Consider the following 12,507-nt stretch of genomic DNA (forward strand, 5'->3'; position numbering starts at 1 on the left):
GACATCACCAGTCTCTGTGGGCTGATAACCTATAAGCCAAGGGCTGGTTTACCATCTCCCCAGTCATGCACATTACCCAACAATTTACACTTGGTTTTGTGTCATGAGAAGAAAAAAATATTTCAAATCAGAATCTTATCTTTAATCGGCAGTAAAAGTTGGGAGCAGAATTTATTGTACTTGGATGATATCTTTTCTGCATGATGACTTCCTGGTTAAAGACTACAAGATACCTTGATGTGAACGTGTCACCTTCCCGCTGTAGATGCAGATATTTTGTGGGCTTGGACGATAGTTAATGAGAATGCGCCCAATCGATTAACTGGGACTCAATGACTACAATGAAACAAGGTTGTGGGTACAAAGGTGATCTCTCCATTACAGGGTTGGTGACATCATTAATGATTGGTGCAGCAGAAACTTGGAGTTCATTGATGCATTAAGTGCGTAGGTTGCATTCTTGTGGAATTTTAGGAGTAAAAGGTTTTTGATTAGGACAAACAGGACTTATGTACACTATATGGCCAACATTATGTGATCCCCCCCCCCCCTCCTAATTATTGAATTCAGGTGTTTTAGCCACACCTATTGCAGACAGGTGCATAAAATCAAGCACACAGCCATGTAATTTCCATGGAAAATATTGATAGTAGTATGGGTTGTTCAGAAGAGCTCAGTAAGTTGAAGAACTTTACACGTGGCACTGTCATAGGATGCCATCTTTACCACAAGTCAGGTCATGAATTTTCTATTCTGCTAGATCTGCCCCGGTCACCTGTAAGTGCTATTATTATCTGCTAGAGCCGCCCGGGTCATCTGTAAGTTGTATTATGTGCTAGATCCGTCCTGGTCATTTGTAAGTGTGGTTATTATTTGATAGATTTCTCCCTGGTCACCTGTAAGTGTTATTATCTGCTAGCTCTGCTCTGGTCGCCTGTAAATATTATTATGATCTGCTAGATTTTCTCCGGTCGCCTGTAAGTGTTACTATTATCTGCTAGATCTTCCTCGGTCACCTGTAAGTGCTATTATTTTCTGCTAGATCTGCTCCGGTCACCTGTAAGTGTAATTATCTACTAGATTTCCCCCGGTCACCTGTAAGTGTTACTATTATCTGCTAGATCTGCCCCGGTCACCTGTAAATGCTATTATTATCTGCTAGAGCTACCCCGTTCACCTGTGTTATCAGCTGCAAGATCTGCTCTGGCCCCATGGAAGTGCTATCATTGTCTACCCGTTGGTCATCTGTAAGTGCTATCATTATCTGCCCCTGGTCACTTGTAAGTGCTATTATTGTCTGCGAGTAGTTCGGTGTCAAGGAACTAGAGTGGTGACCTCGACCCCATACAACACCTTTGGGATGAATTGAAACGCTGATTGCGAGCCAGACCTTCTCATCCAACATCAAGGCCTGACCTCACAAATGGGCACAAATTTCCACAGACACCCCAAAATCTTGTGGAACGTTTTTCCAGAAGAGGAGAGGGTATTATACCGCAATAGGGGCTTAAATCCATATTAACGCTGATGGTTTTGGAATGGGATGTCCAACAATCTAATACAGTGTGATGGTCAGGGGTCCACCGATGTGACCATAGGGTGGTATTTCTCCAGAATGTCCTGTCTTCTATCTGGGTCTTCAGGCTTCACAATTATGTGTTGATGATTTCTGTATTGGTTTCCATACATCTTGTTGAGGGTCATTTAATTCCTCTCTTCCCTGTTTCAAGAATAATTGTCTTCTTTAAAAAGCCGGGTCTCCTCCTCACGCTCCAAAAATACAATAATTCTCCAGTCTAGACATTTTAGTCCGGTTGATTTGGGGAGCGCATGAAAAGGTCTCGAACTCCTCGTTTACTTGAGTGTTCATTCTTACAAATCCCTCTTTTAAAAGAAGTGCTGGGAACCATTGGTTGTGGACATCAGACGTGGCCCAAGCTCTGGGTGGAAACCTCGTTAAAAGGAAAGTCCTCCAGCTTAAAGATGACCAAACATCCATCCAACACCTCCAATATAGTCCGTTGGTGCCTTTCATGAATGATTTAACCGGAAAAGTAAATGCCCATTGAAATGTTTTATCAATAAGAGGAAGGACAAATAACATCCGAGGAACAAGCCCTGTCTGAAGATTCTGCTTGGGTTCCGGTATCTATAAGGTGTTTCAGCCATAAATGAACGTTGAGATTCTTCCGATTCTCTGATCTACCGGTTGTTATTAAACTTCGTCTTTTTCCGGCTAGTGAAGTAAATCAGTAAATGAAAAACAAACGTATCATCCCCGAGAAGGCCCAGCCAGAGATTTCATAGCTAAACCACTTCTGGACCATCAGATTTTCCTTCGATATCTACATTGAAGCTTCGGTTGTTTTTGATGTGAAGAGCGTTTCTTCCTGAAAAAGATGTAAGGAAAGTCCTAATGGAGGCCTCGTTACAGTCTCCTTTGTGTTTTGACATGCACAATACAAGTCTACTAAGCCCGAATCTTATAGCCCAAAAATGACCCAGCATAGCCCAAAAAAAAAGTTGTATACCGGCTCAAGAAGAATTTGTCTGTAAGTCTGCGTTTGGGTGTCTTCTGCGGCTCATGAAGTCTATGACACCCGCTGATTCTCCAGCAGCAGCACATCAATGTGGCACCGAGGATAGAGCAGTGGGTCGGGGGCTTCACCATACATAGGCCATTAAGTTGCCCATGTACATGAGATGAACGTTGGTGGGACTGGCCGACCATCTAATGTGTATGGGGGTGTCCCGACTCTCCTCTGACAGCAGATGTCGGGGAATAGAAGAAAATAGGATTTCAACATGCCCGATTCTTTGTTTTCACGGGATATAAGCCGCTGCTAGAAGTGTCTGGCAGCAACTTATTCCCCTCTTGACATTGAGAGCACATGCACACTCAGCCAATCGTGCAGAAGTATGGGGGCGCCTGGAGGAATAGATGTCGGCTGAACGAGCATGCCGCCCACAGCTATCTAAGGTGTATGGCCACTTTCATTGAAGGATAACGAATAGATCCTTCAAAGGATTATGAAGATGAATGCAGTGAAACGTAACATCTCTATTATAAAGCCGAAGCAGATAACACAGGAGGACATCATTGACAATAGGTGATGGGGTCCGCTCCCCTCCTCTTCCCTGCACATTGACCTTTGCACAGGTCACAGAGCATGCCCACGACATTCTCCCATAGAAGTCAATGAGTTATTTTCTGAATGTTTTCTTATGACCAGGATCCTGCTGTAAATCTCCTGACCTGTTGTTGCAGAAGCTCAGATGAGACTGCCGCCCCCATCATTTCAGTAAGGTCATACAGTCCATTTACGCTTCATATAGAGATCTCCCCTCTGTCTTTTACTCTCCAACGTTGGATTATTTCTCTGTGCTGAACTTGGACCTGATATCTAAAGATGAACATTTTTCCATTGACAGAAAATGTAAAGCCTATGCTCAGGATAGGTCATTAATATCTGATCGGTGGTGGGCACCCTTGCCAGTCATCTGTTTGAAGGGGCCGTGGGCGTCCTCCCATCTGTAATACTGCGCTTTGTCATTATGAATGTGACAGCGTTGCACAGTATGGAGCAGTGAAGGGGAAACAGCGGCCCTTTCAAATAGCTGAACGGAGGGGGTGCCAAGAGTTGGACCCCTACCGCTCTGATATTCATGGTCTATCCTGAGGAAAGGCCATCAATTTTCTACCACTGGTCAACCCTTTAAGGGCTTTGCCACACAACGGAATTGCTGCAGCAATTTCGCAGGAAGTAGCAGAAATTCTTCTGCGGAAAAACCGACCCAATTCCTGCGTAATTGTGCAGAAAATGGTGCGGATTTTGCTGCATTTTCCACAATATTGGGGGATGGGGACGTCTCCTCTAAAAAAACGCAGCAACTCATTCCACTTTCCACAGCAGGAGTTGACATGCTGAGGTCTGAAAAATACACACCGCAGGTCAATTTCGGAATTTTTACGCAGCGTGTGGATGAGATTTGTTAAATCTCACCCACTTTGCTGCTATTGTAGTCTGCTGCTTATTTTCCGCCCGCAATTCCGGACGGGAAATCCGCAGCAATTTCTCTACGTGTGGACAAGCCTTTAACCCCTTCCCGACATTTGACGTATCCATACGCCAAAGTCGGTTAGGGGAAGTATGGAGCGGGCTCACGGAGTGAACCCGCTCCATACGATGTGGGTGTCGGCTGTTTGTTACAGCCGACACTTCAGAGTAATGAGCGGGATCGCAGCATTTAAATCGTTAGAAAGAGGGGGGCGACCCTCTCTAACAGCTCATCGCGCCCCCCGCAACACAATCGCGGGGAGGCAATGGCTGCCTGGGGGTCTAATAAAGGCCCCCAGGCAGCCATCTTTGTGCACCTATTAAGCCCTGCCAATGACAGAATCACGATATACGGCAATACATTAGTAATTAAAAATATATATATATATTAAAAGTTAAAAAAAAAAAAATTTTCCCTTAGAGCATAGTAAAAAAATAAACATAATTGGTATCTTCGCGTCCGTAAAAGTCTGAACTATCACAATATATCATTATTTAACCCGCACGGTGAACGCCGTAAAAAAAATAAATTGTAAACCCCAGAATCTCTATTTTTTGGTCACCTCATCTCCCACAAAAAATGAAATAAAAAGTGATCTAACCGTCGCATGTACCCCAAAATGATATTATTAAAAACTACAGCTTATCCCGCAAAAAATAAGCCCTCAGAATTTGGCGACACAAAATAAATTAGCTTTTTTACACTTTTACTTGTAAAATATAGAAAAAACTATATATATATTTGGTATCGCCGTAGTCGTATTGACCCGCAGAATAAAGTTAACGTGTTGTTTAATTGCACAGTGAATTTCGTAAAAACGGCGCGCAAAAAACCATGGAGGAATCGCTGTTTTTTTTTTCATTTTCGACCCCACAAATAATTTTTTCCCCGTTTCCTAGTACATTATATGGCAAAATAAATGGTGCTACGAAAAACTACAACTCGTCCCGCGAAAACCAAGCCCTCATAGGACTATATAGACAGGAAAAAAAAGACGTTATGGCTTTTGGAAGGTGAGGAGGAAAAAACGAAAATGAAAATCTGAAAAAGGGCTGCGGCGGGAAGGGGTTAAAGGAACACTGATTGGTGCTTAGTGCAAGGCCTGAGGGGGTGGGGCATGACATAAGGATTAGAAAATCACCAGAAAGATGTGTCATGCTCCGCCCCCTCAGGCCTTGCACACATCAGCTCAACCCGGGTCACACGCTATATTCATACCTTCACACATTGAAACTTTATTACGAGTGCCAGGAAAATAATCATCCGCTTCTTCTGCAGACCTCAGTGGAGTTTTGGATGTATTTCAAATGTTGGCATAAACTTCACTATAAGTTTTCCAGAGCTTCTCTATATAAATAAATGAGGCCATACTGCCTGTTTTCTTACATTGAATGACATCCACAGCTATAAATACTAAGGAACAACATAGAAATCCAGGGATTCAACTGACCTTATGGGGTCAAGAAGAAACCCCCTCCGACCCTATGAGCCACATCTGGTTATAGTTGTCCTGGGGGCTTTGTGTTATCCACCTCTAGACCATATAGCTGGATCTAAGAGAAGAAAATCATGGGGGACGCCTCCGTTTCAGCCTAGTTAAAGGAACGTTCCAGAACTGTAGTTTTCTGCAGAGTTCCTTTAGATATGCGGCACCTTTGACCCCGTTATAAGGCCGGGTTCCCACGTAGCCTAAACGCTGCCAAATTTCTTTAATGGAATTGTGTGCGGAAATTCTGCAGCAATCACAGTAGCAGCAAAGCGGATAAGATTTAGAAAATCTCATGCCCACGTTGCGGAAAAAAACGCAGCGTAGACGTTAATAAATTGACCTGCGGTGCGGAATTTATATCCGCAGCATGTCAATTTATGTTGCGTTTTCGTTGATTTTCTGTTGCGGGTTTTTACCCATTAAATTTGACCCGCAACAGAAAGCCATGTGTTGCGACTTTTGTGGCGGGGTCGCAGCGAATCTGCTGCACAAATCACAACTCAGGAAGAAGTATATATATATATATTCTTACCCAGAAGTCTCTCCTCCTTCCTGCAGTCCAGCCTCAGGGGATGACGTTTCATCCCATGTGACCGCTGCAGTCGATCACAGGCCGCAGCGTTACATGGCCGGAAACATCATCCAGGGAGGCCGGACTGCGCGCAGAGAAGGGGGAGGGGATAAGTATGGACGTTTTTTCTTCGCCAGTGCTGCATTCCGCAGCAGAAATTCCGGCTGAAAAACCGCACCACAATTTGGTTGCGATTTTTCAGACGGAAGGTACTGCAGGTTCCACGTCGTATACGCTGCCTGATTTTATACGCTGCGTATCCGACCCGTTGGAACCCGGCCTAAGATCTGCAATCAATTCCATGTCAGAATATCTGGTATTTTCTAAGTTCTAAAATCGTTTTTTGCCTTGTCTGGTCTAACAGAAGTAGGAAGATATTTGTATTGGTATCTGCACTGGACATGCACTTAAAGGGGAATCCTGACAAAATTTCAAAGAGGAAGAATCCGAAGGTTGTCATTGATGGTCGTGGTCCGTGAAGTTGGTTAGGCCTCGTTCACATCTGCGCTTGCCACTCCGTTGTTCTGTTCTGTCAGAGGAGCAGAACAAGAGAATAACCAGAAGTGCCGCTTCTGTTGCACCACAGACCGCACCGGCAGCCGACAGAACCCATTGACTTTATAGTGTTCCGTGGGGTGTCCGTGATTTTAGTCGGAAACAGTATGCGCTGTTGTTTCCGGTATTCGCGGCAGGCTCTACGATCCGAACGAAGCCTCCAAACCAGATGTGAACGAGGCCTAAGTCTTTGGCATTGGTAGCAAACCTGCCCATAGAACAAACAGAAACAGAAGGACACAACGTCACAAGCTGCGGAGCATTATCAGACGAGAACAGAAGCCGGTGCTGAACTGGATGTGTCGTACTAACTAGAGGATATGGGGCTTGTAGGCACCACATTATATAGAAAGGAGAGAAACATTGGACTTTGTCGTGCTCCAAAACGAGTTACAATGTAACACAACAATTACTGTACAATGTAACAACAATTACTGTACAATGTCACACAACAATTACTGTACAATGTAACACAACAATTACTGTACAATGTAACACAACAATTACTGTACAATGTAACACAACAATTACTGTACAATGTAACACAACAATTACTGTACAATGTAACACAACAAATACTGTACAATGTAACACAACAATTACTGTACAATGCGGTGCCTCAGATCTCTGGCTTCACGTACATCTTATACATTTATGGCATATCCACAGGATACAGGTCACGGGACCCCTGTTCTCTCGATAGGTGAATGTTAAATCGTTGTTCTGCAGCTTTATAATATACATTGTTTCAATTCCTCACTGTTAACAAGATCTTGCTTTCAGTGAATGGAAACATTCTTGTTTATATCCAGCGGCTTAAAATACTTCTCACTTTTCTTACCTATTTGAGCTAAATACATCACAGCACAAATCTCTCTCCTGTCCTGATAGTTTGTTACAATGTATCAGTTCAGGTAAATAGTCTCAGCCTGGAGTCCAGACTATTTAGATCATAGAGGATTGTCTAAACTGGATACAATTGTAACAAAAAAAAAAGTCTGTAGAGATTTTTAAGCCTCTGGATGTAAACAAAAATGTTTCTACTCACTGACAGCAAACCGATCTGGAAAAGGGTGAGGAATTGAAACTTAAAGTCTGTTAGAAAATTGTAGAACTTTTTATGATACAATGTCTCAGCTTTATCTATATAAAACCAGATATGTGGGCGGCTCGGGACTATTATTATAACATGAAGACCCCCAGCATCACATCTAATAACATCCAGGCTGGCACTAGGCCCCAATTCCATGTCTGAGGCAGCGAGGGATGTATGGTATGTGACAGTGCCCGGGTCTGTCACCGGGAGGTGTGCTGAGGGTGGTACTCGTGGTGGGCAGACACTGCTGGATTCCTCCATCCATTGTAGACAGACTGGTTACTGTTCTTTAGGTCCAGGAATATGACATTACATCCATATAATGGAGCAGTGTTACATTTCACGGACTTCAGAACAATGGGTCTGACTGTGGAGTCCTCAGATGTCCCCTCCCTGCACTGGCATGCCGATACATTCCTACCCTGGTCCATACAAAGTGCAGCACCGGCCCACACAGCAGACACGGCTCCGTCATCCCTCCCACCAACAGACAGGCACATACCTTTACCCCCCCCCCCCCCCCTACACACCTTAACCCCGGCCCTGGCTGGCTGCCCCATTCCCTAGGAGACCAGGAATGTGCTGTAGACCTTTCACACACTTGGAGGGTGCAGGCAGTGACCCACTTGTAGTGACACGGGAGGGGGCAGAGAGGTATTTGTGGCAAGAAGTTTGAGGATTGTCACTGAGGAATTTGTCCCTGTTCTGCATAAAATAAATCTTCCTCTCCCCGGTGTCTGGAGCCGGCGGACGCTGCAGAATAAACACAAGGTCTGTATATGATTTTCCAGAGGATATTGCGCTGGTATCGTCCTTGTCTCCTATCCGTGGCAGCCGCCCTCCAGGAGCCCATCACTCGCATATATATCCCCACTAAGTGTCCCCATGAGTAAGATGCCCATATAGAAGCAATGTGCAGTAAGCAGGTTCCCCTCATAAGCATCCAAAAACATAGAGATGAAAACTGACCCCAGTGTGTCTGAAATATGGAAATTAGATTGTGGGCCGCGTTGGTGACGGGGGCTGATGTGAATGGTGACCATATCTACAGCGTTACCGAATAGATTGGCGCTATATAAGCAGAAATAAACACGAGCCCATTAGTTCTGCCTGACACGACCTTGTGTAGACGGAAGGATCGCTGAAGATGCAGTCAGGTCAAAACTCCTCACCCGTCTCCTAAAGCAACCTATTGCTCCACAGCCATGGGGGGCTCTATCACGTGTTCGGCAACTAAGGGTCCATACATGCTTCTGAAACAGGGGCCCTCTGCTGCCTAGATCTGTCCCTGATGTTCCTATATATAAAAAAAATATACATATATGCAATTAAAGGGAATAGAAGGCTCCTCCCCTATTAAGACCCCTCCCCCATTTAGGCTCCTCCCCTTGGTCTATATGCAGCAGTTTTCTGATCATTTTATTTTTTCATTGATGGTTTCGATACTTATAGTTTATAATCAGTCTGTCCCTACAGTAATGGAGATCAGCGTTCTACTGAACCTGCTGCGCTCGTGCTTATACACAGCAGCCAATCTGAGCAAGCAGAGCTGCAGTGTACAGCATGGGGGAGGAACATAGCAGCAGCCTGAATCTTTGATGAGACAGGAGGTGGGTTCAGACTAAACTAGACACCAACAGACAATGCGGATGAGCTAAAGTCACTGATCCTAGCGGTGTCCTAATGCAGCAGACACGGAATACAATATATAGCAGGGTTAGGGTATCTTCGTCAGGCCAGGCTCTACAATCTATATGACCAGTGCTGCTAAACATAGGCAGCAGAGTTGCTCATTGGCGGTGGCTCAATGTTTAGCACTTGGACATGGGTTTTTATCCTACCAAGGTAACATCTGCATGGAGCCACAAGCTGCCAGGGCATGTTGGGAGTTGTAGTTTCACAGAGCCACAGGTTGCAGTGTCTTCCTGCACTTGACGTTGTAATAGGACAGGGACAGAAGAGATTGAGAGAGGAGTCTCCGAAAAATTCTCCTATTTATACCTGTGGGGTGCATTGTGTGAATGCGAATTTATATAGAGGACAACCCCTTGTTAAGTGGCCCGGCGCGGCGATCAGTTTCTCGCTGTTATCACCGAGCGATGCCACATCTAGACATATCATTCTATTTACTACGGAAATGTAGCAAAACTTGAATATCTGTCCATGTAATGCAGAGCAGCACATAGAGCGGGACCCTCCTCCATGACGTCCATATCTCCTATGTCCTGAGACAACCCCTGTAATGTCCCCCCAGATGTGTCATATTTACCTGGGATAAGGAACAGGTGTAAAATACTAAGCTCAAAAAATAAATCACACTTGGGTTGAAAGTTTAAACGTTATTTTTGTGGTAAGCGGTCTGCGTTATGCCTCCGATTTCATACAAATCGCATCGTTTTCCATTGGATTCTATATTATGGCGATATACGGAAGCGTTGTTTGTAGGGGGTATATCTCCGTATTACGGTGCAGTATGGGGGCGCCATAAGGCAGCACACACAGTGCCAACAGGTCCATAGTACAGGGTCGACTCTGTCCTGTTCATGAGGCCTGAGCTCTGCATCTTCCCCCACATGTTTACATTACTATAAGGGTACGTGCACACACAAAATAAAAAAACGGAGCTGATTTCAAGTTTTTTATTCAAACTAATGTTTTTCGCGGCGTTATTAACGGCCGTTTTTGGAGCGGTTTTTCTATAGTGTCTATGAAAAACGGCTACAAAAACGGCTGAAGAAGTGACATGCACTTCTTTGTAAAAAACGCCCCGTCGGAACAGAACGCTGTTTTTCACATTGAAATCAATGGGCAGATGTTTGGAGGCGTTCTGCTTCCGATTTTTCAGGTCGTTTACGGCCCCAAAAACGGCTGAAAACACTACGTGTGAACATGCCCTCAGGGTGAATTTACATGAAACATTTTAGGCTGCGCGATAAAACCCCATAAAAAATGCAAGTGATTTTACCGTGAAGTGCCGCGCTTTCGATACGCAGATTTCACAGGTAAAATGTGTCAAATAAATGTGTTGCACCTGTAAAAATTGTACGGCCGCGATTTTTGATGTGATTTTTACCACACGGGCAAAAACGTCTCATGCAAATGTGCTGCTGGTCACCAACTAGGAATGGGTTAATAAACGACCCGTGTAGAGAAGATTATTGACAGATCCTCCCAGTGAGCGCTTCAGAGGGGCTTCTTATTAATGTGTCTGTCCGGACTCCGGAGAGCAGCGATATCTAAAAAGAGCATCACGTTTACGGTTTTCACATCCGAGATTCCCCCAGAGAACGGAACTCGCGGCCTCTTTACTGCTAAGGAGAATCTGGGGAGCCGTGACGGCGGTTAGTGATACGTTGTATCCAGGAGAACTCTTAGGGTATGTTCACACGCTGAGCCAAAAACGTCTGAAAATATGGAGCTGTATTCAAGGGAAAACAGCACCTGATTTTCAGACGTTTTTTGAGCAACTCACGTTTTTCGCTGCGTTTTTGGAGCTGTTTTCAATAGTCTATGAGAAAACGGCTCCAAAAACGTCCCAAGAAGTGTCCTGCATATCATGTATATAAGTGTCCCGCATATAATGTATATAAGTGTCCCGCATATAATGTATAGAAGTGTCCCGCATATAATGTATATAAGTGTCCCGCATATAATGTATATAAGTGTCCTGCATATAATGTATATAAGTGTCCCGCATATAATGTATATAAGTGTCCCGCATATAATGTATAGAAGTGTCCCGCATATAATGTATATAAGTGTCCTGCATATAATGTATATAAGTGTCCCGCATATAATGTATATAAGTGTCCCGCATATAATGTATATAAGTGTCCCGCATATAATGTATATAAGTGTCCCGCATATAATGTATATAAGTGTCCCGCATATAATGTATATAAGTGTCCTGCATATAATGTATATAAGTGTCCTGCATATAATGTATATAAGTGTCCTGCATATAATGTATATAAGTGTCCTGCATATAATGTATATAAGTGTCCCGCATATAATGTATAGAAGTGTCCCGCATATAATGTATAGAAGTGTCCCGCATATAATGTATAGAAGTGTCCCGCATATAATGTATATAAGTGTCCTGCATATAATGTATAGAAGTGTCCCGCATATAATGTATATAAGTGTCCTGCATATAATGTATATAAGTGTCCCGCATATAATGTATATAAGTGTCCCGCATATAATGTATATAAGTGTCCCGCATATAATGTATATAAGTGTCCCGCATATAATGTATATAAGTGTCCCGCATATAATGTATATAAGTGTCCTGCATATAATGTATATATAAGTGTCCCGCATATAATGTATATAAGTATCCCGCATATAATGTATATAAGTGTCCTGCATATAATGTATATAAGTGTCCTGCATATAATGTATATAAGTGTCCCGCATATAATGTATATATAAGTGTCCCGCATATAATGTATATAAGTATCCCGCATATAATGTATATAAGTGTCCCGCATATAATGTATATAAGTGTCCCGCATATAATGTATATATAAGTGTCCCGCATATAATGTATATAAGTATCCCGCATATAATGTATATAAGTGTCCCGCATATAATGTATATAAGTGTCCCGCATATAATGTATAGAAGTGTCCCGCATATAATGTATATAAGTGTCCCGCATATAATGTATATAAGTGTCCCGCATATAATGTATAGAAGTGTCCCGCATGTAATGTATAGAAGTGTCCCGCATAT

The 12,507-nt window shown here is 43.5% G+C and overlaps 1 protein-coding gene across 3 annotated transcripts in view; it reads left to right on the forward strand.

Moving 5' to 3' along the window:
• ELOVL1 (ELOVL fatty acid elongase 1) overlaps nt 1-12,507 on the forward strand; it is a 52,912-nt gene that overhangs the window by 16,427 nt on the left and 23,978 nt on the right. Inside the window, exon 1 of one of the 3 annotated variants that reach the window (XM_075832661.1) lies at nt 8,480-8,541. The exons of the other annotated variants lie outside the window; for them this stretch is intronic. The gene's annotated coding sequence lies outside the window, so the exon portion shown is untranslated. Of the gene's footprint in view, nt 1-8,479; nt 8,542-12,507 lie in introns of those variants that run through there. 3 annotated transcript variants of the gene reach the window in all.

The sequence above is a fragment of the Rhinoderma darwinii genome, chromosome 7, assembly GCF_050947455.1.
Source record: "Rhinoderma darwinii isolate aRhiDar2 chromosome 7, aRhiDar2.hap1, whole genome shotgun sequence".
Lineage (NCBI taxonomy): Eukaryota > Metazoa > Chordata > Amphibia > Anura > Rhinodermatidae > Rhinoderma > Rhinoderma darwinii.